General features: G+C 33.4%; 1 long non-coding RNA gene across 2 annotated transcripts in view; it reads right to left on the bottom strand.

Annotated features, from left to right (window-relative positions):
- LOC116419374 overlaps window positions 1-26,955 on the bottom strand; it is a 60,190-nt gene that overhangs the window by 16,793 nt on the left and 16,442 nt on the right. The window contains exon 2 of one of the 2 annotated variants that reach the window (XR_004229670.1): window positions 14,300-14,389. The exons of the other annotated variant lie outside the window; for it this stretch is intronic. This is a non-coding gene — a long non-coding RNA (uncharacterized LOC116419374). The remainder of the gene's footprint in view (window positions 1-14,299; window positions 14,390-26,955) is intronic. 2 annotated transcript variants of the gene reach the window in all.

Below are 26,955 nucleotides of genomic sequence, written 5' to 3'. Positions count from 1 at the left end.
ATTAAAAGAAAAGTAGCATGCTTCTCTATATACAATCAATATCAGTTCTTTCTCTGGAGGCATATAGTATGCTTGATCATTAGTCCTTTGAGATTGTCTTTGATTATTGTTTTGCCAAGAATAGCTGTCATTCACAATTCTTCATTAAACAATATTGCTGTTACTATGTACATTCTCCTGCTTCTGGTCACTTCATTATGCATCAATTCATATAAGTATTTTTAAGTTCTTCTGAAATCATCCTGCTTGTCCTTTCTTATTTCATTACAATCATATACCAGTTTGTTTAGCTATTACCCAGTTGATGGGCATCCCTCTGATTTTCAAGTCTTAAGCACCAGAAAAAGAGTTACTATAAATATTTTTGTATAAATAGGTCTTTTTCCATTTTTTTGGATGCTTTTGGTATTTGGATGTCTTTTGGTATGACCCAGCAGTGGTACTGCTGGATCAAAGAGTTTATAGAATTTTACAGCCTTTTAATCATAGTTCCAAAATGTTCTCAAGAATGATTGTATCAGTTCATAACTCTACCAACTCCAATTTTCCCACATCTCCTCCAATATTTATCATTTTCCTTTTTTGTCCTATCTGCTCCTCTGATAGGTATGAGGTAACAACTCAGTTACTTTCATTTGCATTTCTCTGATTAATAGTGATTTAAAGCATTTTTTCATGTGACTATAGATAGCTTTGATTTCTTTGAAAGTTGCATTTTCATATTCTTTCATAAAATATCAATAGGGGAATGACTTGAATTTTTTATAAATTTTATTCAATTCTCTATATTTGTTAAATGAGGCCATTATCAGAGATACTTGTTGCACAAATTTTCCCTCAGTTTTCTGCTTTCCTTATAATTTTGGTTAAACTGGTTTTGTTTGTGCAAAAGCTTTTTAATTTTATATAATTAAAAAATAATTTATTTAACATCTTGTAATGTTCTCTATATCTTCTTTGGTCCTAAATTCTTCCATTATCCATAAAACTGACATATAAACTATTCCATACTCTAATGCTTTAATAATTCACATATACTCATTTTGACCTTATCTTAATATACAGTGTGAGATTTTGGTTTATATTGATTTTCTGCCACACTTTTTCATTTTTCCCAACAGTTTTTGTAAAATAATGGGTCTTTATTTCAAAATCTTTGGGTTTATCATCTACTAGGCTAGAATTAATTCTACTAGACATAGAATTAAGCAATGATTAATATTTAGCATAATGTAATTCATGTCTAATCTATTCCACTGATCCACAACTCTATTTCTTAGCCAGCATCAGATTGTTTTAATAATTACCATTGTACAATACAATACAATTTGAGATCTGGTATGGCTAGACTACCTTCTTTTGCATTGTTTTCACTGATTCCCTTGATATTCTTGTGCTTTTTGTACTTCCACTTGAATTTTATTATTTTTTCTAACTTTATAAATTAATTTTTTTATTATAGCTTTTTATTGACAATAACACATGCATGGGTAATTTTTCAACATTGACCCTTGCAAAAACTTCTGTTCTAACTTTTCCCCTCCTTCCCTCCACCCCCTTCCCTATATGGCAGGTAGTCCCATACATGTTAAATATGTTAAAATATGTTAAATACACTATATGTATACATATTTATACCATTGTCTTGTACACAAGAAAAAATTGGTATGGCACTGAATAAATAAATTGAGATGGAATTGTCTTTTTAGTATATTGGCTTGACCTTTCCAGGAACAATTAATATTTTTTCATTTGCTTAGAGCTGACTTTGTTTTTCTGAGAAATGTTTTATAGTTTTGTTATATAGTTCTTGGATCTGTCTTGACAGGTAGACACACAAGTATTTTATACTGTCTAAGTTATTTTAAATGGAAGTATCCTGTCTCTGCTACTCCTGGACTTTGTTGGCAAGATAGAAATACTGCTGGTTTATGTGAGTTTGTTTTATATCCTGCATCTTTGCTAAAGTTGTTTAAAATTTCAAGTAGTTTTTTTAATTGATTCTCTAGGATTTTCTAAGTATAAAATCATATCATCTGCAAAGAGTGATAGTTTTGTTTCCTTTTGTCTATTCGAATTCCTTTAATTTCTTTTTTCTCTTGTTGCCATAGTTAACATTTTTAGTTAACTATTTAATATTAATATATTAAGTAGAAGTGATAACATGCATCTTTGCTTCACCCCTGATTTTATTGGGAAGACTTTTAGTTTATCCCCATTATAGATAATGCTTGCTAATGATTTTAGAAAATTACTTATCATTTTAAGGTAAGATCCATTTATTCCTACAATCTCTACTATTTTTATAAGAATGGGAACTTTATTTTGTCAAAGGATTTATCTCTATTGAAATAATCATATGGTTTTTGTTGGTTTTGTTGTTGATATGGTCAATTGTGCCAATAGTTTTCTAAATATTGAAGCAACCCTTCATTCCTGTTATTAATCTCACCTGGTCATAGTATATGATCCTAGTGATATATTGCTGTAATTGCCTTGAATGGCATTTTATTTAAATTTTTTGCATCAATATTTATTAGGGAAATTGGTCTATAATTTTCCTTCTCTGTTTTGGCTCTTCCTAGTTTGGATATTTATTAGCATGATATTTGTGTCATAAAAGAAATTTGGTAAGACTCATTCTTCACCTATTTTTTTCAAACACTTTCTATAGCATTAGGATTAATTGTTCTTTAAACATTTGGTGAAATTCACTTGTGAATCCCATCTGATCTTGGAGATTTTTTCTTAGAAAGTTCATTGATGGCTTTTTCTATTTCTTTTCCTAAAATTAGTTTAAACATTTTATTTCTTCTTGGGTTAATCTGGGTAATTTGCATTTTTGTAGATTTTCTTCCATTTCATTTAGATTGTCAAATTTATTGGCACATAATTGGGCAAAACAGCATCTAAGAATTGTCTTAATTTCCTCTTTACTGGTGATGAATTCACCCCCTTTTATTTTTGATACTAGTAATTTTGTTTTCTTCTTACCTTTTTTAAAAATTAAATTAACTAGTACTTTATTTTATTGGTTGGCTTGGTTTTTCATAAAACCAGTTTTTAGCTTTATTTATTAGTTCAATGGTTTTCTTACTTTCAGTTTTATTAGTTTCTCATTCAATTTTCAGAATTTCCAATTTGGTGTTTAACTGTAGATTTTTTATTTTTTTTGGGGGGAGGGGTGTTGTATAACCAATTCATTGGTCTCTTTTATTGATATCAGTAATTAGAAATGTAAATTCTCTCCAAGTACACTTTAGCTGCATCCCATAAATTCTGGGATGTTATTTCATTGTTGTTATTTTTCTTTAATAAAATCATCAAGTGCTTTTATGATTTGTTCTTTGACTCACTTGTTTTTTAGCATTAGATTAATTTCAATTATTTTTTAATCTTTCTTTCCATTTTCCATTATTTAATGTAATTTTTGTTGCATTATGATTTGAAAAGGATGTGTTTACTATGTCTGCTTTTCTACATTTGTATAAGTGCCTTGCCTTGTTGCAAAAAAAAAAAAAAAAAAAAAAAAAAGGCATATTTCTTTCTATTCCCCTTCAATTTTCTCCAGAGATCTATCATAACTTTTTCAGAATTTTTTCACCTCCTTAATGCTTTCTTGTTTATTTTTTTTATTAGATTTATCTGTTTCTGAAAGGGGAATAGTGGAGGTCCCCCACTAGTACAGTTTTATTATCTGTTCATTCAATTTAACTAATTTTTTTGAGGGGGGAGGCTGAGGCAATTGGGGTGCCTAGGGTCACACAGCTAGGAAGTGTTAAGTGTCTGAGATCAGATTTGAACTCAGGTCCTCCTGACTTCAGAGCTGATGCTCTATCTACTGCACCACCTAGATGCCTCCTCATTCAATTTCTCTAAAAAGTCAGATGCTATATCATTTGGTGCATGTATGTTTAGTACTGATATGACTTCTTTGTCTATGGTACCTTTCAGCAAGATACAATTTTCTTTTTTATCTCTCTTTTAATTAAATCAAGCTTTGCTTTTGCTTTGTCTGAGATCATAACTGCTACCCTTGCTCTTTGTTCCAGATAAAGTATAATAGATTTTGCTTCAGTCCTTATCTTTAACCAGTGTATATTTCTTCACTTCATACATGTTTCTTGTAAACAACATATTATAGGATTCTGCTTTTTAATTCCTTCTGCTATCCACTTCCATTTTATTACTGAGTTCATCCCATTCATATTTACAGTTATGATAACTGGGTATTTCTCTCCATGCTATTTTCCTTTGCTTATCCAATGCTTCCCCCCAATTTTTTACCCTACATCCTTCCCCTCCTCTACAAATATTTTACTTCTGATTACCACCTTCCCCAATATATCCTCCCTTTCTTCAATCCTTCCTCCACTTTTTACTTCCTTATAAGGTAAGATAGATTTCTATATCCAAGTGAGTGGATATATTTCCTCTTTGAACCACTTTTGAAGAAAATAAGATTTAAGCTTTGCTCACTATCCCCCATCTCATCTTCACATCATCATGTTATAATAGGTTTTTAATGTCTCTGTCACGTGGGATAATACCCCTTCAAATTCTCTTCTCCTTCTTCCAAACCAATTTTTTCTCACTCCTTTATTTATTTTTTGAGGTATCATTCTTTCAAAATCACCTTATATTTACAAATTGTCTACATATATTCCTTTTAATTGCTTTTATACTAAAAAAAAAAGTTGTTGAGTTACAAATATTATCTTGCCATATAGAAATACAAATAGTTTAACCTTACTGAACTTGTGTTTTCTCTTTTTGGTTTCTTTTTTTATCTTTTTATGTTTCCCTTGAGTGTTGTATTTATAGATTAATTTTTTTATTTAGCTCTTGTCTTTTGATTAGAAATGCTTAAAAGTCCTCTATTTTGTTAAATATCCATTTTCTCCTGAAAGATTACATTCAATTTTGTTGAATAGATGATTCTTGGTTGTATTCCAACTTCTTTGCCTTCTGGTATATCACACTGAAAGCCCTCCAGCTCTTTTTAAGCCACCAAATCCTATGTAATCCTGATTGTCCCTCCATGATATTTGAATTGTTTCTTTTTATCTATTTTTACTTCTGGTTCCAATAAATTAGGGTAGTTTACTTTCTTGGAAAATATCCAGGCTTTTTTTTTTTTATTATCATGCCCTTCAGGTACTCCAATAATTCTTATATTATCATTCCTGATTCTGTTTTCTAGGTAAGTTGTTTTTCTGATAAATAATTTCACGTTTTCTTCTATTGTTTTGCCTTTATGATTTTATCATATCTTGATGTCTTATACAGTCATTAGTTTCCACTTGTTTAATTTTAATGAATTCTTTTCTTCAGTAAATTTTTGTATATCATTTCCCATGTTAGACTCTTTTTTCATGATTCTCTTCAATGACTCTCCTGTTTTAAATTTTTCTTCTATTTCTCTAATTTGCTTTTTAAAATCTTTAAGTTATTCTTGGGGGGGGGGTGATAACAAATCACATTTTTTTGAGGCTTCACAGATTATTTTGACAGTATTGTTCTTTTTTTTAAGTTTAGTCTTTTTTTACCTCTCACCATAGTTACTTTCTATAGCCAAGCTCTTTTTGCTTTTTGCTCATTTTTTTCTGCCTTTTTTTTTTTTTTTGACTTGGTGTTTTTAATGTGAGAGTTGAGATCTGATCCTGCACTGTCCCAAGTTTTTTGTGCTGGGAGTCTGGGTCCTACTTCTGGATTTCACTGGGTTTCAGATCTTAGCTGTTTGCTGTTCTACTGGGTTGCTAGGAAAACAGGATCTCTCTGCTGCTAAGTCCCAGGGGCAGGGTCTTGCAGTGGGCCAGACCAGGGATATAGCTTCACTACTGGTCACGCATGGAGTCAAGGGGTCACTGGTGGTTTGGGTTGCAGGTGGGGTCACTGGGATGGAACCTTGCTGTACTACAGAAACTGCTCACCTGCCTATGGGGTCTGCTGACTTGCAGGAGGGGTGTACCTCACTGGGGGATTGTCCAAGGTTGGATCCCTACTGCAAGCCCTCTGATATGAGGCTGGCTGCTGTTGCTCTTAGTCTTTGCTCTTCTCTCATCTCAGTGGAACAGACCTTTCCTACTGGACTAGTAAGATGCTTACCTATTTTTAGACCAATTCTGAGCTAGTTCTGACCATAGTTTCTGATTGATTGGAGAGGAATTTGGGAGGGCTTCAAAGGGTTCCTTCCTCACTCCACCAACTTGGCACCGTAAGTCCTATATATTACTTTCTAAAACTGTCTTGAAAACTGGAAACTGAATGGATGCTTATTAATTGGAGAATGGCTAAATAAATAATGGTATATGAGTGTTATAGAATATTATTACTCTATAAGAAACGATAAATAGTATGATTTCAGAAAGACCTGGAGAGACTTACGTGAACTGATGCCAAGTGAAATGAACAGAACCAGGAGATCATTATTCACGGCAACAACAAGACTATATGATGATCAATTCTGATGGACATGGCTCTCTTCAACAATGAGATGATTCAAATCAGTTCCAATTTTTCAGTGATGAAGAGAGCCATATACAACCAGAGAGAGGACATTGGGAACTGAGTCGGGATTTCACTCTTTTTGTTGTTGTTTGCTTGCATTTTGTTTTCTTTCTCAGGTTTTTTTTTCCTTCTTGATCTGATTTTTCTTGTGCAGCAAGATAACATAACTATATATACATACATTGGATTTAACATATATTTTAACATATTTAACATGTATTAGATCACCTGCCATCTAGGGAAGGAGGTGGGAGGAAGGAGAGGAAAATTTGCAACAGATGATTTTGCAAGATTTCAATGATGAAAAAATTACCCATGCATATATATGTTTTATAAATAAAAAGCTTTAGTAAAAAAAATTAAATAATAAAACTGTCTTGCTTGTTTGTTCTTCCTTTAGTTCTCTTCTATATAATTTTAAAATATTTCAATGACCCTTTTTCTTTTTGGCATTACTATTGCTAACCTCCCTTCATCTCCTATCCCTTTCCATTAAAAAAATGAAAAAATGAAAAAAATTTTAATGAAAAAAGAAAAATCATTCTTTAATATTTTTGTTAATATGTTTGTGAATATGTAAAAATAATTATTTAAAATATTCAAGCAAAACAAATCCATACAGTGACTGTGTATTAAAATGTATGTCTCTTTCTACACCTCGACTTCACTTTTCTGTCAGAAGATACATAACATGTTGAATCCCAGGCTATTGATTAGTCAGTGTTCTTAAATCTTTAAAAGTTCATTTTTCTTTACAATGTTGTTGTTTTTATGTAAATTGTTCTCCTAGTTCTATTCACTACATTTTGCATCAGTTTACATTACCCATTATTTTATGAAATTATTGAATATTTCTTCTAACAAAATAATTTTCCATTATATTCATATTCCACAATTTGAGCAGCCATTCTTCAATTGATGGACATCTTCCTAGAATCTAGTTCTTAGCTTTTCTTTGTTTTCCTCTCAACAGTCCTCCCCTCACCTTCACACACACACCTTTCAAGAAGAGGAAGTTTGTTTTGCTTGTAGCTATTCTTACTTCTATATTATTTTCCCTCTTAACCACACCCCTCACTGTTCCTGCTTGTTTCTCTATTGAATTTGATATATATTTTTTTACCAACCGGTCTTGTTTGTATATTCAAACTTTTGTCCATTTCAGATAAGACAGATTCATCTATGACCACTCCCAAATTCTTTCCTCATTGTTTCTATACTCTGCTTCTCATAAATCCCAATTATGCAAATAGCAAGTTCTACTCCTTTTTTTCTACTTTTTACACTAGTGTATTTCCTTTATCCTCCCTTCTTTCTCTCTTCAAACCTTCTAAATAGAATTAATCCACCATTTGTTCTTTTCTTTTTTCTTATTTAACTCCATCAATATCCTTTGAAGATAGTAAGGATCTGAAGGGACACTTGTTTCTTCTCTTCCTATTAAAATCATCAGCATTACAATCCTCAGTTAAATTTATTTCCCCACATTTCTGTGAATGTTTGTGTTTATATTCCAAAGTTCCTTTTCATTGAAAAAAATGTGGAAGTCTTCTAATTGTATTAAAGATCCAGTTTTTTCCAGTAGGATGATATTTAGCTTAGCAAGATAAGATATTTTTGGTTGTCAATCTATATCACTTTTTGCTTTCTAGAATATCGTATTACAAGATCTTCTTTCATTTATAGTAGAGGCTTCCAAATTTCTTAAAACCCTGACCATAGTTTCCTGGTACTTCCTTCTAGATACTGGAAAGCGTTTTCTGTGGAATGGAAGCTCTAGATTCTGACTATAACATTCCTGGGACTTTTTCTTATGAGGTTTCTCCCAGGAAGTAATCAGTGGCTTCTTATCTTCACTGTGCCTTCTGGTTCTGGGAGATCTGGGAAGTTCCATTTGATTTCTTCATATATAATATCCCAAGATTTTAAAAAAACCATCATTTTAAGGAATTTCAATAATTCTTAAATAAGCTTGACCTATTTTTCCAAATCAATTATTTTAATATCATAAATATTACTGTTCCTTCTATTTTTAAGTCTTTTTATTTTATTCAGATATTTTTAATTGTCTCATGGAATCACTGATTTCTATTTGGTCTCCTCTAGTTTTCAGAGTTCATTACTTGGGCATAATTAACACTTTATTTTGTAAATTAGTTATTATCCTCCTTCCAGTTTTTTGCTCCAAAGCTTTTTAACATTTTACTTCCTCGTTCATTTCTTCTAAGTATTCTTTAATCCTAGTAGAAAATTTATTTTTTTCTCTGATTCTCTGCTTTCAATTGTAATTTTACTCTCCTTGATTTGGAAACTCTTTATATCTACAATAAATTTTATATTGGCTGATGTTTCTTTTAATTATTCATCTCTCGGGGCAGCTAGGTGGCACAGTGGAGAGAGCACCACCTCTCAAGTCAGGAGAACCTGGGTTCAAATTTGACTTCAGACATTTCACACTTCCAAGCTGTGTGATACTAGGCAAGTCACTTAACCCCAATTGCTTCAGCAAAAAGAAAACAAAAATTCTTCTCTCTAACTTTATTTCAGGGTCAGGCTTCACCTCCATTAAAATTTTGTATTTAGCCTTCCTTGGCCTTGCCCTGAGTTCTTGCACTAATCTCTACCTCTCTGGGTAATGATCTCCCTGGATCTTTGAATTTCAGAGCATTAAAAGTATCTGGCAACTTTGGGTAACAGGGTTGTCCCTATCTGATAATACTGCGATGGTCCCTGCTATTCTCCAAGACTTCTAGGGTTTTAGGGTTTGGGAATTTTCTGACTAAGCTAGATTTATAATGGGAAAAGAGAGGGTATTTGCTTTTGGTGCCTTTAGACCATTTCCATGAAGGCAACTTATATCTCTAGTTTGCCACTGAAAATTTGGGCTTGCCTATCTGAGCCATCAGGCTTGCTAATGGTCTTTTCTGTTCCATAGCTGGTGTTTTGTGCAGTCCTGGTGTGGAAGTTACTTACTTCTCATGGGATTTTAAAATTAACAGTATGGTATGAATTTCATATTTTTACTGGAGTAAGTATATGGGATCTAGGCAATCTGCCCCTGCTTTGATAATTAATGTGCCCAAGAGAGCCTCCAAATATATGCTTTTTAAAATCATATTCAATAAGTTTTTTTGCCTTTTATGCCTATGTTTTTTCAGTTGTTAAGATAAAGATATGCTGTATTTTATTGAAAGGTCTTTCTGTATCTACTGAAATAATCATGCACTTTAATTACTTTTCTTGTGTATGTATTAATAATAATAATAATCTGTTAATCTGTGTTGTGAATATAGTTATCTATGTTAATGTTAATCCATGTTGTATTTATATATGATGCAAATATAGTTTCTAAATAAATGGTGATGCATATATTATTCTTAATATATGCCAGACTTTGTAAGAAATTGTTCATAAGAAACTAAAGGAAGTGTTAAGGCTACAAAAACCAACAAACATAAGACAGCCTAAAGGACCTTCTAATCTAATAAGGTCAAAGCATCACATATAGGAGAATGATGGACAGGGACAGGTGGTATGGTCTGTAAGTCACAAAAAATGGTAAATGGAGTCAGGGCAATTGAATGACCTATCCTTTCTGGGAATGGTAATATTGGTTTGATTTCTGTTCCCACAATAACTGAGAAGGGGGTAATGAGGGGAAAGTATATATATGGCAGTGTGAATGGAAAATGGCTAACTAGACATAAATATAATAAATGCTCACCAACAAGGAATGCAACACAATGGGATAGAGTGTTGGGCTTTAAGTAATAAACACCAAAGTTTGAATTCAGCCTTGGATACTAGCTATATGACATCTAACCTTTCTGTGCTTCAGTTAATTCATCTATAGAATTATGAGTTTAAAATCCATGGTCTCCAAGATCTCTTCTAGCTTCAAACCTATGTTTTCCTGTTTCTGTGGTTTTAGTCACATTAGGAGTTGGAGTACCATGTTAGAGGTAGAATCTAATAGCAAGACAAAGTAGATGACCAGAGTGCAATTGGGAGGGCTCCAAAGCAGAAGCAGGATTGACAGGTTGGAAGTGGAGAATGAAACATCGCAGCATGGCAGGAAGGTACAGTATGGGACTAGTTAAATATAGTGAATTCTCAGCAAAGAGATACCAAGTGTTGGAGGCATAACATAAATAGAAAGATTGTTATAATCTCCTTATAAAAACTTTATTGAAAAAAATTTGTGTTAATAGTCATTGAGATTGCACTACAGTTTTTTTTTTTTCCTACTTTGTCTTTCCTGGTTTGGATACTGAGACTATATTTGTCTCATAAAAAGAACTTGAGATTGTTTTTTTCACAAAAATATTAATTTAAAGATATTAATTTCTTTATAAGTACTTGATGGAATTAATGTGTAAATAAATATAGCTTGGAGATTTATAATTGTGAATTTTAAAAAGATAGAGATTAAATAATTATATCGTTAATATAAGTAAGTTATACATGAATTGCCAAAGGAAAAAACTGAAGATGTGATTATATAGTTCCCCCATTTAGGTCTGTTTTTTGCTTAAATTTCCTTTTGTTCATCATTATTTATGATGTATTTTAAAGGATATGTTCATTATTTCTGCCTTTTTACATTTGTTTATAACTTCTCTTTGATATAGAACATAGTAAGTTTTTTTTTTTTTCTAAAGGTACTTTGAGATCCTAAGAAATAATATATATTCTAATTCTTAATCAGAAGTCTCCAAAAGATGATTTAGGCTTACTTTTCCAAATAATTCATTTATCTCATTATTTTTTCTTTTACCTCTCTGTTTGAATTACCCAGCTCTGAGACAATATTAATATCTCTATCTATTATTTATGTTACTATCAATGTGTTTTTGTAATTCATCTAGTTTTTTTTCTTTAATCATTTAGTCATTCTCACATGTGAGGCATATCTATTTAGTAAATAATATCATTACTTTTAAATTATGTATGGTGCTTCCATACATAATAGATTTTCCCTTGGTTTACTCTGGCATTGCTTATCTCTATTGTTATTTTATCTGACATCATAATTGCAGCTTCTTCATATGAAGCAAGGAGGATGTATGGTCAAAAGGCTCCTGGATTTGGAACCAAAGGATCTGGTTTTGACTTTAAACTAAGATACTTGTATGACACGGGCAAATCACCAACCCACCAATTTCTTCTGTAAATTGAGGTATTAGATTAGATGATTTCTAAAAACCTTTTCACTTCTGTACTCTATATCCAACAGATCATGTTGCAGAAAAACCCTCTTGTCTGGTATTAATTCTTCCTTTATCTTTATATACTTTTACGAAACACAAATCACAGAATTTCCTGATAGCATATATAGTCAATGCCTTTCTGGACAGAAACACTCTCACCAATATCTCTATCATATATTCATCCTATTTTTGTTCATAGACCTTAGTGAAGGACTATGCATTATTTTTTAAAACAGATCATATATTGTAATGATTATAAAGTTTTTCTTTATGTTGAGAAAATATAGTGCCATACTCTAGAAGGACACAATAAAAATCTAATCTTTTTTTCCCCCTACATGAAAGTTCCTTAAAATATCTGAAGATAATTGTACTTTATTTAAGCTTTCTTTTCTCCAGGCTAAATATTCCCCATTCCTTAAACTAATATTCACATGATTTGGTCTCCAGGCTCCAACCATTCTGGCAAACCTCCTCTGTGCACTACTCAAGATGGTTCATCTCCTAACTCTGAGACACCATTTTACACTTCTCTAATTGGGTAAGATGACAGGAAAAGATAATGATAAATTTTGATGGGCATGTTCTGCCCTGACACTAATGCATTGTTGGTGGAATTGTGAAATGCCTTGACCATTCTGGAGAGCAATTTGAAACTATATGCAGAAAAAAATGTGCATGTCCTTTGAGCCTTTGCATACTCTTTGAACTTTTATAATCTTTTTGGAGTACAGATCTAGTTTTTTTTTTTAAAGTTTTTATTAGATCTGTACTCCAAAAAAATCATTAAAAAAAAAAAAGGGGAAAAGGACCCACATGTGCAAAAATATTTGTAGCAGCCTGTTTTGTGATGGCAAGGAACTAAAAATTGAGTGAATGCCCATCATTTGGGAAATTGCTGACTAAGTTACAGTATATGAATGTAATGGGATATTATTATTCCATAAGAAATGACAAGCAGGCTGATTCCAGAAAAGCCTGGGGAAAACAACTTACATGAACCAATGCTGAGTGAAGTGAGCAGAACCAAGATAACTCAGCAACAGAAAGATTATATATTGAACAACTATGATAGACTTGGCTCTTCTCAACAATTCAGTGATTCAAGGTAATTCCAATAGACTTGGAACGGAAAATGCCTTCTGCATCCAGAGACAGAACGGTTGACATAGAATGTGAATCAAAGCATAGCATTTTCACCATTTTTTTTGTTTATTTTTTTTTTCATTCTAATGGTCTTGCACAGCATGAAAATTTGGAACTTAACAAAAATGAATGTTGAAAACTATCCTTACATTTGTTTGGAAAAATAAAATACTATTAAAATAAAAAAAGACTATGATGTCTTTCTTAAAACATATTATTAATAACTGTGTACAAAACTCCAATGTGACCTGATCTGGGCAGAATATAATAGGATAGTCACCTTATTTGTTCTGCACAGTGTCTCTCTTAATGCAACTTAAGTTTGCATTAATTTTTTCAGCTGCCATATTACATTGTTGACATAAGTTTACAATCTACTAAAAACTCCATATGTTTTTGACACAAACTATTGCATAGTCTTGCTTCCCCTTCTTTGTACTTGTAAAGTTGATATTTTGAACCCTAATCTGACTTCCATTTGTACTATTTATGTACAGTCTATTAAATTTATCCTGAAGTTCTAATCTTTTGTGGTCTCTTAGGGTAAAAATTCCATCATCTGAAACATTAACTATTTCTCACAGACTTATGTCATTTGTCCATTTGATGTACATACTATAAATGATTTCATTTAAGTTGGAGAGGAAAAATAAAAGCAGCATTGGGATATAAAGACAGATTCCCAGAGCAGCCCACATCACTCTTTCCAAATCAAAACTTACTCTTTCTTTGGCTCCTATCATTCAACAAATTCTAAAACTCCCCCTAATTGTAATATATTCTCTATCCCACATATTTAATATGTTGTCTTTATTGATATAATGTTATATCTCCTTAATTTCTGAAACTATTTCTCTTGAATCACATTCCATCTTTGAAACAAAGATTGGGAGAAGAGAGACAGAAAGACAGAGAGATAGGCAGTTCCACAAAACCATTCAACACAACACTCATGCTTGATAATATATGTATATGTGACAGTCCATACTCAAAATTGCCCACAAAGAGGAGAGGGAGGGAGATTCTAATTCTTCTCTAGAGTCAAGCTTGATCATTATTAATTACACAGAATTAAGTTTTCTTTTCCACTGTTAGAATCGTAATATTTTCCTGGTTTTGCATCACTAAGCATCAGTTCTTGAAATCTTCCCATATTTATAAATTCTTTCGATGTTATTTCTTATATATATTTCTTCTTTGTTACAAACACATACCACAATTTTAGCCATTCCCAAATCAACATACTTCTATCTTGTTTTCAGTTTTTTGCTATTTCAACAATAACAAAAATGCTATTATAAGTATTTTGATGTATATAATATATTCTATCTTTGGCCTCTTTAAGTATATAACTAACAATGGGCTCTAGTATAGACATTTTAACTACATTTAAAACATAATTTCAAATTGTTTTCCACAATATATTAATTTACCTGTCTTTTCTGAGATTCTTCAACCATAATTATTCCCATCTTTTGTTTTTGGATCCAGTTTCCTTGGAGTGATCTAAGTAATATTTTTTTCTGAAAAGAATAGTATTATAGACTTTGTCAAATGCTTTGATGACACCTAGATAAAGTGTCTATAATGTCTCTTTGATCTTTCAAACAAGTAACCTAAATAAAGTGAGTATAGCCTGGAATAACTAACTTTTGATGAACCCATGCTGGTATTTAGTAATCAATTTACCCTTTTAAACATCTATAAATCATCCTTTCATTATGTTCTAGAATTTTACCAAGAGTCAAAATTAAGCTCACTAATCTTTATTTGAAGACATTTTTTTTCCCTTATGGAAAACTGGACCATTTTTCATTTCTAATACTAAATTACTTCCCTAGTCTCCCTATCTTTCAAAGAGGACATAACAGTAGCTGAGCAATCATGTCTGCCAATTCTATTAGGAAAGTAGGTCTATTTACTTGAAATAATGGTAGCTAGGTATGCCACAATTCTTTCATAATTTCACTTGAGTTTCAAATCCCTATCAAATCATTTTCATCATATTTTTCTGAATGAAAGGATTACTCTCTTAGAGAAAACAAAAATGAAATGCAAACAACCATCAAAAAATAAAAATTCAAAAAGCCCTTTCAGTTATCATTATCATTATTTGTTAGTCTTCATTGACTCTGAGCTTTAGTGCTCCTGACAGTATTTTTAGAGATCATACTATGCTTGCAGTCAGCTTCAGTTGTCTTCTTTCACCTCTATCTTTTATGCATATCTTTTGTTGATTTAAATTAGTTAATGAAATCCCTGTAAATTCACATTGGTCTCTTTTAAAAGCTTTCCCTATTCTTACCCTTTGGAGTTGTTTTTGTTTGTGTTCTCAAAGTTTTATTTTTCAAAGCAGAATTCTCATTTCTCCTGGATTATTTCATTCCATAGGATCCTACTTTTATTTTTTCTGATTACTAAGTTAGACTATTCTAAGCTTCTGTCTCCTCTCTCACAAATTTTAGAGAATGATCAGTTTTTATGAACTTCCCATCTTTCCACTTTAGCAATTACTTATTTCTTATGGAACAAAATCAAAGGCATAGTAGCAATTTTCTCTAACTTTTTTAAATAATGAAATTATCATTAATGAAAATCAAATAATTATCAATTGATCTGCTTTAGTCAGAGAAAATTCTGATAAATGGATATTTGAAATGTTCATCCCTACTAAGAAATGTGTGGAAGGAATGATGATTTTATTAAGACAGAAGAAATGGTGGCAGAGAACTCTCATTTTGTATCCCTGTCCCTTCCATTTCCGTTTTTTATGCTTCTTAGAGGCTTATCAAAATTCTTTGGGTTCAGATAAGTTGGCAGGGACAACAAAGAGAGGTGAATGTATTATTTCTCAGTTTCATGAAAACACAATGTTGCCTGCCCCTAAAGTAAAAAAGTAATTTTTCAAAAAACACTCAACCTAACTCAGAAGTCAGGACTAGAGACCCTCTGTAGAGAAAAGCAAGAAGAATCTCAGAGTATCTGCCCAAAGAGCCCTTTTGAACACTACCTCAGCAGAGCTGCAGGAGCAGGAAGGAAAAAAAGCAAACTAAAGAAGGAATAGCCCATAGACATGGCCTCTGGAAATTCTGAACTTTAAGGGACCCATAGTAGAAGGAACAAAAAGCAGCTGAAGGAAGCTTCACTAAGAGGGCAATAAAAGAGCCTGAAGGAAACCACAACCAACAAAATAGATGATAGTTAGGAAGGGGCTGCTGTCTGGGATGGGCAGCAGTCAAGCCAGGGCTTCAACCAGTGATAATTGAATTGGCTTGGTGAGCTTGGTGTTACTTGGGTTACTTGATGAGCTTCTCTCTGGCAACATTTTCAAAGCAGCCTTTTCTTTCTTTTTTTTTGGGGGGGGGGGGAGAGGATGGTGATTTCATTCATTCTTCTCCTACAACTCCCTAAGGATTCATCTTTTTCATCACTGGTATAGAACTCAACAAGAGTAACGGTTGACCATTGGTTTACAACAATGTAAGAATGCTTTTATTGCATGGATTTTCTTGTTAATTATGTTTTATACAAAAAACTCAATACAATTAAAATTATTTGATTTCTTCATCTTCTTACACATTAAATTCCTCCACATACTCTACAATCCAACTATACCATTCTACTTGCAGTTCCTCACACACTATGCTCTTATTTCCATTTGCACTGGTTGTTTCCCATATCTGGAATGTTACTATACTTCTGCCTTTTAGGATGCCTGTAATTTCTTCAAGCCTCAGCTCAAACCTAAAGTTCTGTAAAAGATCTTTTCAAGTCCATCTTCTACATTGCTGTCAAATTAATTTTCCTAAAGTTTAGTTTGACCATGTCAATAACCCTTTCCAATAAACTCTAGTGGCTTCTTATCTCCATAATTAAATATAAAATTCATTCAAAGCCTTTCATAACCTAGAATTCTCCTATCCAAGATTTTACATGGTTGATATTCGTCCTTTCTTTCAAAGAAGCTCTGTGATATCATGAGGTGATGTCTTGACTTTCATATGAATTGGATTCAAATGAGGCAGGTTGCACAAATTCATAAGCCGCATTCTCTTTATTCCAGAATCAAGTCTAGTGGAAGTCTAGTGCAAAGATGAAAGTCAGGACTATTAGTGATTGCCTTGATTAAATACTAAACAACATACACACATATGTACACACATGCACATGTATGCATGTATGCACACAATCAACACTGGCCTTCTTGCTATTCCTTAAGCATCTCCTGACTCCATGCATTTTCTCTGACTTTCCCCTATGTTTGATAACCTTTCCATCCTCATCTTTACCTCCAGACTTCCTTACCTTCCTTCAAGTCCCAAGTAAATCTCAACTTCTACAAGAAGTCTTTCTCAATTCCTACTGTTTTCCCTCTGTTAAATATCTTCAATTTATCCTCTATGTATATTGTTTGTACAAGGTTGTTTTTAAGTTGTCTTCCCCATTAGACTATCAACTCCTTGAGAGAAGGGATTGTCTTTCATTTTTCTTTATAGTTTCAGCTCTTATCATAGGACCTGATACTCAGTAAGTACCTAATAAATGGTTGTTGATTGACTGACTAACCCAATTGGCAATGCCTTTCCCTCTAAAGTTACCTTCTATCTACTCTGCATGTATCTTGTAACTTCATTCTTCTCCAGTTTCTGAAATTTCTCACGTGAGCATATCATTTTAATTACATGAGGATGTTCATCTCTATCCCTTTTCATATGTTTTTATTCCTTCTAAATAAGATAAACTATTCCAGAGTCATTTTGAGCATGAGTTCCGTCCAGTAACGGAACTATATTGAACAAACTCACAAAAATCAATCGTTACATTTTTAGGGTGAGCATTTATACCTCAGAAATTGACAAATGCTGTAAATCAAGATTTCTTTTATAATTTTGATGACTTCTAGGTGTAATGGGCCAGAACTCTGTAAAAACAGACTTGAGGCAAGGATTCTTATAACAAGATGTTAACTCAGTGGAATTGATAAGACAATGGTTATCTAGTTTAGCATGGTGATTAATAGTTCTCTAGTTCAGTATAATTGATTTAATCTTACAACAAAAAATGGTTCTCTAATGATATAATGATTGGCTTATACTCAGTATGATGAATGGATTTAATTGTAATAGAGTATTTAAGAGGTCAAAGTCAGACTTAGAGGAGGATTTAAAGAGACTTGAAGACAAAGACCCTCATGATGGCTGGCCTGTCCTCCTTCATTTCTCCACTGAGACCAAGACCCGTCTGAAGCTCTCCCAGAAAGCTAGCCCAGCTCCAGGTGAAGGAGACAGACTGTGAAGAAGATAATAAAGACTTTGGACTTTATTCCTGACTATTCTTGTGGTGATTATTCTGCTGAAACCTAAGGCTGGTCCTGAGACTTCCAGAAAGCTAACCAGAACATTACATCTAGGCTTAAGAAATTAATGGAGAAGGTGTTAATAATGCACATTAAACTTTAAAATGACTCATAAGATAAAAATAAAAATCATTCCTAAAGTGATAAATGGTCAAGGATATAAACAGAAAAATTTTAGGTTAAAAAATTAAAGTCCTCTAGTCATATGAAAAAATGCTCTAAATCATTACTGATAAGAGAAATACAAATTAAGACAACTCAGAGGTACTATTTCACATATCTCAGATTGGTTAAGATGACAGGAAAAGATGATAAATGTTGGAGAAAATGTGGGAAAACTGTAATACTAACACATTGTTGGTGGACTGGTGAAATGATCAAACCATTCTGCAGAGCAATTTGAAACTATGCTCAAAGGACTATAAAACGATGCATACCTTTTGATCCATCAGTCTCACTACTGGGTCTGTAACCCAAAGTAGAGTAAGAAGGACCCACATATGCAAAAGTGTTTGTAGCAGCTCTTTTAGTAGTGGCAAGGAATTGGAAATTGAGTGGATGCCCATCAGTTGAAGAATGGCTGAATAAATTATGGTATATGAATGTAATGAAATGTTCTTGATGATGAGCAGGATGATTTCAGAAAAGCCTGGAAACACTTAGCTGAACTGATGCTGAGTGAAGTGAGCAGAACAAATCAGTAACAAGATTATGTGATGATCAATTGTGATTGATGTGGCTCTTCTCAACAATGCAGTGATTGGAGGCAATTCCAATAGATTTGAGATGGAAAATGCCATCTAAATCTAAAAAGAGAATTATAGAGCAGAATATGGATCAAGAAAATTCTATCGATAAAAAAAGACTCATAAGGTTTTTGTTTTTTTTTCTGGAGGACTTATTGTTAAAGATTTAACAGAACATTCCTGGTCTTATCCCACGAAATTTTAAAGATATTTAGAAAACAGAATATGTTTCCTTAGGTTCAAATTTTCAGTTTACTTTATTTAATTTATATGCAGAGTATATTATGCAAAATGTAGCACACTATTTGGAGGATTTATTTATATTACCTCTCAACTGCTAATTTTGAATTCTCTTTGCATTTTATACTTTCAGAAAGCAAGATCCTCAATTATATTTCTTGTCAGTAGTTCAAACTGCCACTATATCAAGAACACTTCCTTTTTAGGGGTCATTCCATAGGGGCACCTAACGAAGGCTTTATTTATAGTAGCCAGCCCAAATATTCTCTAGAGATGGTTAGCTTGCTCAATGGACAATTAACAGTCTCCTTTCAATACTGTAATAAAAACATTAGCTATTTTCTGTGAGATCTCAAGAAGAATCCAATTACTTTTTTCTTTCATCCACTTCACTGATTTGATTTTAGACATTTCCTTCTGACTTCTCTGTTCCCAATAGACCCTCTCAAACTTTTATAGTCTTCTTTCTTTTTGGAGATGGCAATAGTTCATTCAACTGCCTTTAATTGTAAATTAACAACTTCCTGCCAAAACTCCAGTACAAACAGAACATAACCACAATAATCTTGTGAAGTAGTGAAAATATTAGTTCCATTTTACAAATGGAGAAATTGGGACCACGAAAAGTTAAGAGATTTCATCATGATTCCAGAGATGGTTAGATGTCAGAGAGTGAATTTATTAACTTAGAAGCAATACGTTTTTCTTTTATACCACAAAGGTCATCTGTCAAACCTCTTCAATTTGAAAATAAGAAAACTTAGACTCAGAGAGTTGAAGTGATTTTCCTAAAGTCACACAGTAATAAATAGCAAAACTGGAATTTGAATTCCAGTCCTCATATTGTAATGCCAATCCTAAATCCGAGATCTCATGACTGTCAATGGTTCCCTTGCCCACAACTCACAATTCAGTAAAGATTCCAAAAAAAAGAAAAATACCTCCTTCTCACAAAACACGGGGAACTCCTATATTAACTCAAGTAAGTTCCTCAAGAGTAGGGATTCGGTCAGTCTTTGTATTTATATTGCCAGTGCCCAGAACACAGTAATTATTAAAAAGCCAATATTAATAAATTGTTCTTGATTGTTAGCATTCAGACACATTAGGAACCCATTGAGGTGACATCAATTTGCCAAATGCTGCAGTAAATTCTATATTTTTACTAGAGTTTAAGTTCCCTTGAGAATTGTGTTTTATAATATGAAAGACATTGGACTAGGTGTGAAAAAATTGGGTTCTAGTCCTCTCTCTGTCACGAATCAGCTATGTGATTTGAGAAAGTCACTTAAATTCTTATAGCCTTGGAAAGAAAGAGGGAAGGAAATAAGCATTTATATAACACTTACTCTGTGCCAGGCACTATGTTAAGTGCTTTACAAAGATTATAACATTTTATCCTCACAACAATCTGGCATGATAGATGCTACTATCATCCCTACTTTACAATTAAGGAATCTGAGGCAAACAGAGGGTATGTGATTTGCCCAGTCATATACAGTTGGTATCTAAAGTCAAAATTGAACTCTGGTCTTCTTTTTTTTTTTTTTTACAACTTTTTAAAAATTATTTTTATTATAGTTTTTTATTTACAAGTTATATGTATGGGTAATTTTTCAACATTGACAACTGCAAAACCTTTTGTTCCAATTTTTCCCCTCCTCTCCCCACTCCCTCCCCCAGATGGCAGGTTGACCAATACATGTTAAATATGTTAAAGTATGTGTTAAATACAATATATGTATACATGTCCATACAGTTATTTCGGTGTACAAAAAGAATCAGACTTTGATATAGTGTACAATTAACCTGTGAAGGAAATCAAAAAGGCAGGCAGACAAAAATAGAGGGATTGGGAATTCTATGTAGTGGTTCATACTTATTTCCCAGAGTTCTTTTCCTGAGTGCAGCTGGTTCAGTTCATTACTGCTCTATTGGATCTGATTTGGTTCATCTCATTGTTGAAGAGGGCCACGTCCATCAGAATTGATCATCATATAGTATTGTTGTTGAAGTATATAATGATCTCCTGGTCCTGCTCATTTCACTCAGCATCAGTTCATGTAAGTCTCCCCAGGCCTTTCTGAAATCATCCTGCTGGTCATTTCTTACAGAACAATAATATTCCATAATATTCATATACCACAATTTATTCAGCCATTCTCCAATTGATGGGCATCCACTCAGTTTCCACTTTCTGTCCACTACAAACAGAGCTGCCACAAACATTTTGGCACATACTGATCCCTTTCCCTTCTTTAAGATCTCTTTGCGATATAAGCCCAGGAGTAACACTGCTGGATCAAAGGTATGCACAGTTTGATAACTTTTTGAGCATAGTTCCAAATCGTTCTCCAGAATGGCTGGATGTATTCACAATTCCACCAATAATGTTTCAGTGCCCCAGTTTTCCCACATCCCCTCCAACATTCCGCATTATCTTTCCCTGTCATTCTAGCCAATCTGACAAGTGTATGAACTCTGGTCTTCTTGAATCCAGGCCCAGTGCTCTATCTACTGTATTGCTTTCCTCATTGCAGAATTACAGAATCAGAAAATCTCAAGATCAGAAGGGATTTCAGGAATCATCTGATCCATTTCCTACCTGCATAGGAATGTTCTTTATAATATTACTGAAAATCTCAGTAGCCCCTTTCTAGAAATCTCAAGAAATTAAATTGGATTTCAGGAATAGTTTCTTGTTTAACGTTTTTCCTGTACCTCACTGATAATCAGTTCTTTTCCTTAGGAGTATGACACAGAGTCATTGCTATTTGATTACAGCAATCATCAGTGTTAGACAATCACATAGGAAAACTGGAAAGTTTGTGCTCTTACCTGTACTTTCTATACTTTTCTAGGGAGGGACAATAATGACTAAAAACTAGAAATCTTCATGCAGTAGTCCAGATCAGTAATGTCATCAGCATCATTATTCCCATTCTTTTATTTCTACCTTTACAATATCTCTCTCATTTATCGTCTGTTCTCTCTTCCCACAGACACCAATCTAGATCTATAGATTCTAGATTTATCCTAGAGCTAACACTTGTGTGAATAACTGCACTAACCTGCTAACAGGTTTTCCTATCTTTCTTCTTTTTTTCTAATCTGTTCTCATACTATTATAAGATTAATGTTCCTTATGCATAGCTCTGTGTACAACGTTCCTCCACTCAAAACTCCCCATAACAGTCTACTAAAAATAAAGAGAGCACTTTTACTCCTTTGCCAGTTATAATAGTGTTCTTAGTCCATAAACATTTATTAAATACCTACTATGTGCCAGGTATATGCCAAGTGCTAGGGAAAGGCAAAGAACAGCCTGTACTGTTAAGGAGCTCACAATATAATGGTGGAGACATATTGAAAACAACTATGTACAAATAAAAAATATGCAAGACAAAATGGCAACAATTAACTCAGGGAAAACATATCCTGCCTCAAATTAGGAGGGATCAGGAAAGGTGGGGGTCTTTGAAGGAAACCAGGAAAAAGAGATGAGAAGAGAGAATTCCAGACATCAAGAACAACCAGTGAAAGTATTTGGAATCAGGAGATGGAAATTCTTGTGTTAGTAACATCAAGGAATCAAGATTCACTAGACTGAAGGGTATGTGGAGGAAATATGTTTAATTAGACTGTTGCAGTTGTCTGCTGGTTGGTTTGCCCGTTATGTCTGTTTCCACTCCAGTCCATCCTCCACTCAGCTACCAAAGTGATCTTACTAAATTGCAATCCCAAACATGTCACCTCTCTCAGAAAACTGCAATAGCTTCCTGTCACTCCCAGGATTATACATAAAATCCTTTGTTTGGTGTTCAAAGTTCTTAGTAATATATCCATCTGAAGATTTTAGATATAATCCTGGGAATGATAGAAAGCTTTTGGAATTTACTGAGAGAGGTGACATGTTTGGGATTGCAGTTTAATAATATCACTTTGGTGGCTGAGTAGAGGATGAACTGGAGTGGAAACATGGCAAGCAGATCAAGCAATAGGCTACTGCAACAGTCCAGACATGAAGTGATGAGTATCTGCACTAAAATGGTGGCAATGTCAGAGTAGAGAAGAGGCTATATGTATAAGATGGTACAAAGGTAAAATCAACGGGCTTTGGTAGTAGATTGAGTATGAGAGAGAATGCAGAGTCTCAAGTTTCAAGCCTGGGTAACTAAGGATGGTGGTGCTCTCAATTGAAATAAAGTTAGAAAGAGAGGAGAGTTTTTTTATTTTTGTTTTATTTGGGAGTTTTTTTTGTTTGTTTCTTTTTGCTGGAGAGAGAGAGAGAGTAATAAGTTCAGTTATGGATATGTCAAGTTTAAGATGTCTTTGGAACATCCAGATCAAGATGCCTAATAATTTGGTTGAAGATAAAAGTTCAGAGGTCAGCAAAAGGATTAGTCTGGATAATGAAATTTGAGATTTAGCAGTAAAAATATGGTAATTGAATTGTTGAGAGATGATAAGATCACCGTATGAAATAGGGAGAAAAGAAGAAAGTCCATGCCAGTGTCCTATAGGACACCCGGCCCAATTAAAAGGTATCACCTGGCTGAAGTTCAAACAAAGGAGATTGAAGAGCATAGGTAGAAAAAGAAATAGGTGAGAGTAGAGTCACAAAAATATAAAAAGAAGAGCGTATCAGGAAAAAGAGGGTGATTGACAAATTCAAAGACTGCAAAGAAATGAAAAAAATGAAAGAGAAGTTTCACTCCAATCATTCTGTCTCTAATTCCTGGAATGTCCTTGCTATCCCATTTTGAATTCCTGTCTATCCTTTAAAAATGATTACAAAGTGTCTCACTGAATATTTAGTACTAAGTAATAAATATGAAGTCCTTCCAATGGTCAAACTCTCTGAAAAAGAAGCAGATGTTTCTGTTCTGAGAAATAATGGAGATTCACAGACATTGCCGAGAGACAAATAAAGAAGAGATGAATAATTGTGGCTGGGCACCTAGCTGATAGATACCTAGGCAGCATTTTGGTAACCTGGTACTAAACATAAAGATGAACATTGATATGATTGCTTGGACCACTTTGCTTTCCTTGAACATGAAAGGAACTTAGTAAATGCTTGCTGATCAATTGATTGACCTGATGATCTGGATATAAATCATGACTATCTATAACATTCCTTGTTCCTAAGATAAGAAAGGATATTCATTGGATGCCCATCAATTGGAGAATGGTTGGGTAAATTGTGGTATATGAATGTTATGGAATAGTATTGTTCTATAAGAAATGACCAGCAGGATGAATACAGAGAAGCTTGGAGAGACTTACATGAACTGATGCTGAGTGAAATGAGCAGAATCAGGAGATCATTATATACTTCAACGATACTGTATGAGGATGTATTCTGATGGAAGTGGATTTCTTTGACAAAGAGACCTAATTCAGTTTCAGTTGATCAATGATGGACAGAAGCAGCTACACCCTAAGAAAGAACACGGGGAAATGAATGTAAACTGTTTGCATTTTTGTTTTTCTTCCCAGGTTATTTTTACCTTCTGAATCCACTTCTCCCTGTGCAACAAGAGAACTGTTTGGTTCTGCACACATATATTGTATCTAGGATATACTGCAACTTATTTAACATATATAGGACTGCTTGCCATCTAGGGAAGGGGGTGGAAGGAGAGAGGGGAAAAATCGGAACAGAAGTGAGTGCAAGGGATAAGGTTGTAAAAAATTACCCTGGCATGGGTTCTGTCAATAAAAAGTTATTATAATAATAAAAAAAAGAAATGATATTCATACTCTTTCCTCCCTTTCCTTCCCTTCCCTTATCTGCAGAGGAGAGTTGAATATGTGTTTTTATTCACTTCCATCCTAATTTCTTATGTTCCAACTAGGCTTCTGAAAGTCTAGTCAAGAGTTTTGGAAGTTTTCCTCTTTTCCTGAATTTTTCCTGAAATTAAAACTTGGCCAACAAAAAACAAAAGTGTTTGTTGTATTTTATTAACATGCAGAGAGAAAAAAAAAGTAGACCTTAGAAGAAGTCAGAAGGCAAAAATAAAGAAATAGCAAGTCTGGGCTGAAGGTCAGATCTGAAGAGGGACAGAAAAAGAAGCTGGGATGAATTTTCATGAGCCTTGCAAAAAATACCCAAAGATAGTCTAGTCTCTAGATTCTTTCCATTATGTAAAAGAGCTAATGAGCAAGAAGAGAACTGGTATATAGAAGAAAAAAAAAGGCATCACTTCCTTTATAACCTGGCTCCTTCCTACTATTCCAACCTTTTAAATCTTACTTTACTCCATTTACTTCATAACCCAGTGACATTGTCTTCCTGGCTGTTTCTTATACAAGACATGCCATCTTTTGACTCTATGCATTTTCATTGGCCACCCCTCATATCTGTAACTCCCTTCCTCCTCATGTCTGCCTTGTGGCTCCCCGGGGTTCCTTCAAGTCTCAGCTAAGTTCCCACTCTCTGCTCATTTCTGACTTGGCTTACTATCTGGGGGACTTTTCTAATTTCATTATGCCCATCATGGTGGAACATAATCATTGGGAAACTTCATGATTTTGCAAGAGCAAATCACCTCATCACCATCCTCTGCCTTTTTGATTGAAGGGCAGAGTCATGATCTCCACTAGCTCTACTTAAAGAGGATTCTCAGGACATACAAATCTCATTTCCCACATGGCCATACAGCCTTTTCTAACTCCTATGTTCCTCCATTGGGTCCCTCACTCTTGGGTTTTTTTTTTTTAATCCTCTTATATATGTTGTCTTACCACAAAAGATTTTAAGTTCCTTGAAGTAAGGAATTATCTTTTTTGTATTTATACACCTAGAACTTAGTACAGTATTGGGTCCATGACTTTCCATTATATTATAAAAGATGGAAAAAACCTGACTGACCTATCTTTTTTATATAAGAGAATTTCCTATTTCTATTTTGCCTTCATCCATTAGCTGCAGTAGTACTAGCAGTTTGATGATTTCATGAAATACATTATTCAGAGGTTTTTTGTTTGTTAATTTTCTTTTATTGTAGTTTTAAGGGAATTCAATAATTAAGTTATTGCTCTATATTTTCTGTTCCAAATCCATTATTTTTGATAATAGATTCTTTATCAATTCTAGTTTTTTCAGTCTTTTAGTTTTGTTCTATTTATATCACTGATATTTCACTGAATATATCACTGAATCATGATAGTGAGCATTTGAATGAAATTCAATGGAAAGAAAACTAGAAGCAATATTATAGTGGAGGTATGCTAGAGACAAACTGGAAAGAAGAAAATATAGAAAGAATTCAGGAAACAAATCACAAATCTAGCTATCATACTTAAAAGAGGGAAGTACCCTACTGAGATTTCAGCAAAAGCTGAGAGTCTATAGAAGTTAAAATGCGAAGGTAAAGGTAAAGGAGAAAGACTTCAGATGTAAAATAGACACTCCTTTCCCTAAAAAAGATGGGAAACTTGACTCCATTAATTGCATATGAAGAAGATAGCAAAAAAAAAACGAACAGACCTCTAGGATATAATCCCTAGTCATGCATCTACATAATAATCTCAAAAAAAAAAAAAAAAAAGGAAGATGATAAAAGATTTATCACCATAAAAGAAAATGAATTGTTTTATTAGGAAAAGGAGTTTCTAGTTAGGAAGAATTTGTCAAAGGGAATAGCAACTTTTTTCCCCACATCCTACCTAAAGTTGAAAAATAACATTGAGGATTCAGACTTTAAAGGAATCAAAGAGAAAAAGTTTCTGTCAATTCTAA

This window comes from Sarcophilus harrisii, chromosome 5 (genome assembly GCF_902635505.1).
Source record: "Sarcophilus harrisii chromosome 5, mSarHar1.11, whole genome shotgun sequence".
Taxonomy (NCBI): Eukaryota; Metazoa; Chordata; class Mammalia; order Dasyuromorphia; family Dasyuridae; genus Sarcophilus; species Sarcophilus harrisii.
Note: the sequence above shows the minus strand (reverse complement) of the source record. Positions and strands in the feature narration are given on the sequence as shown.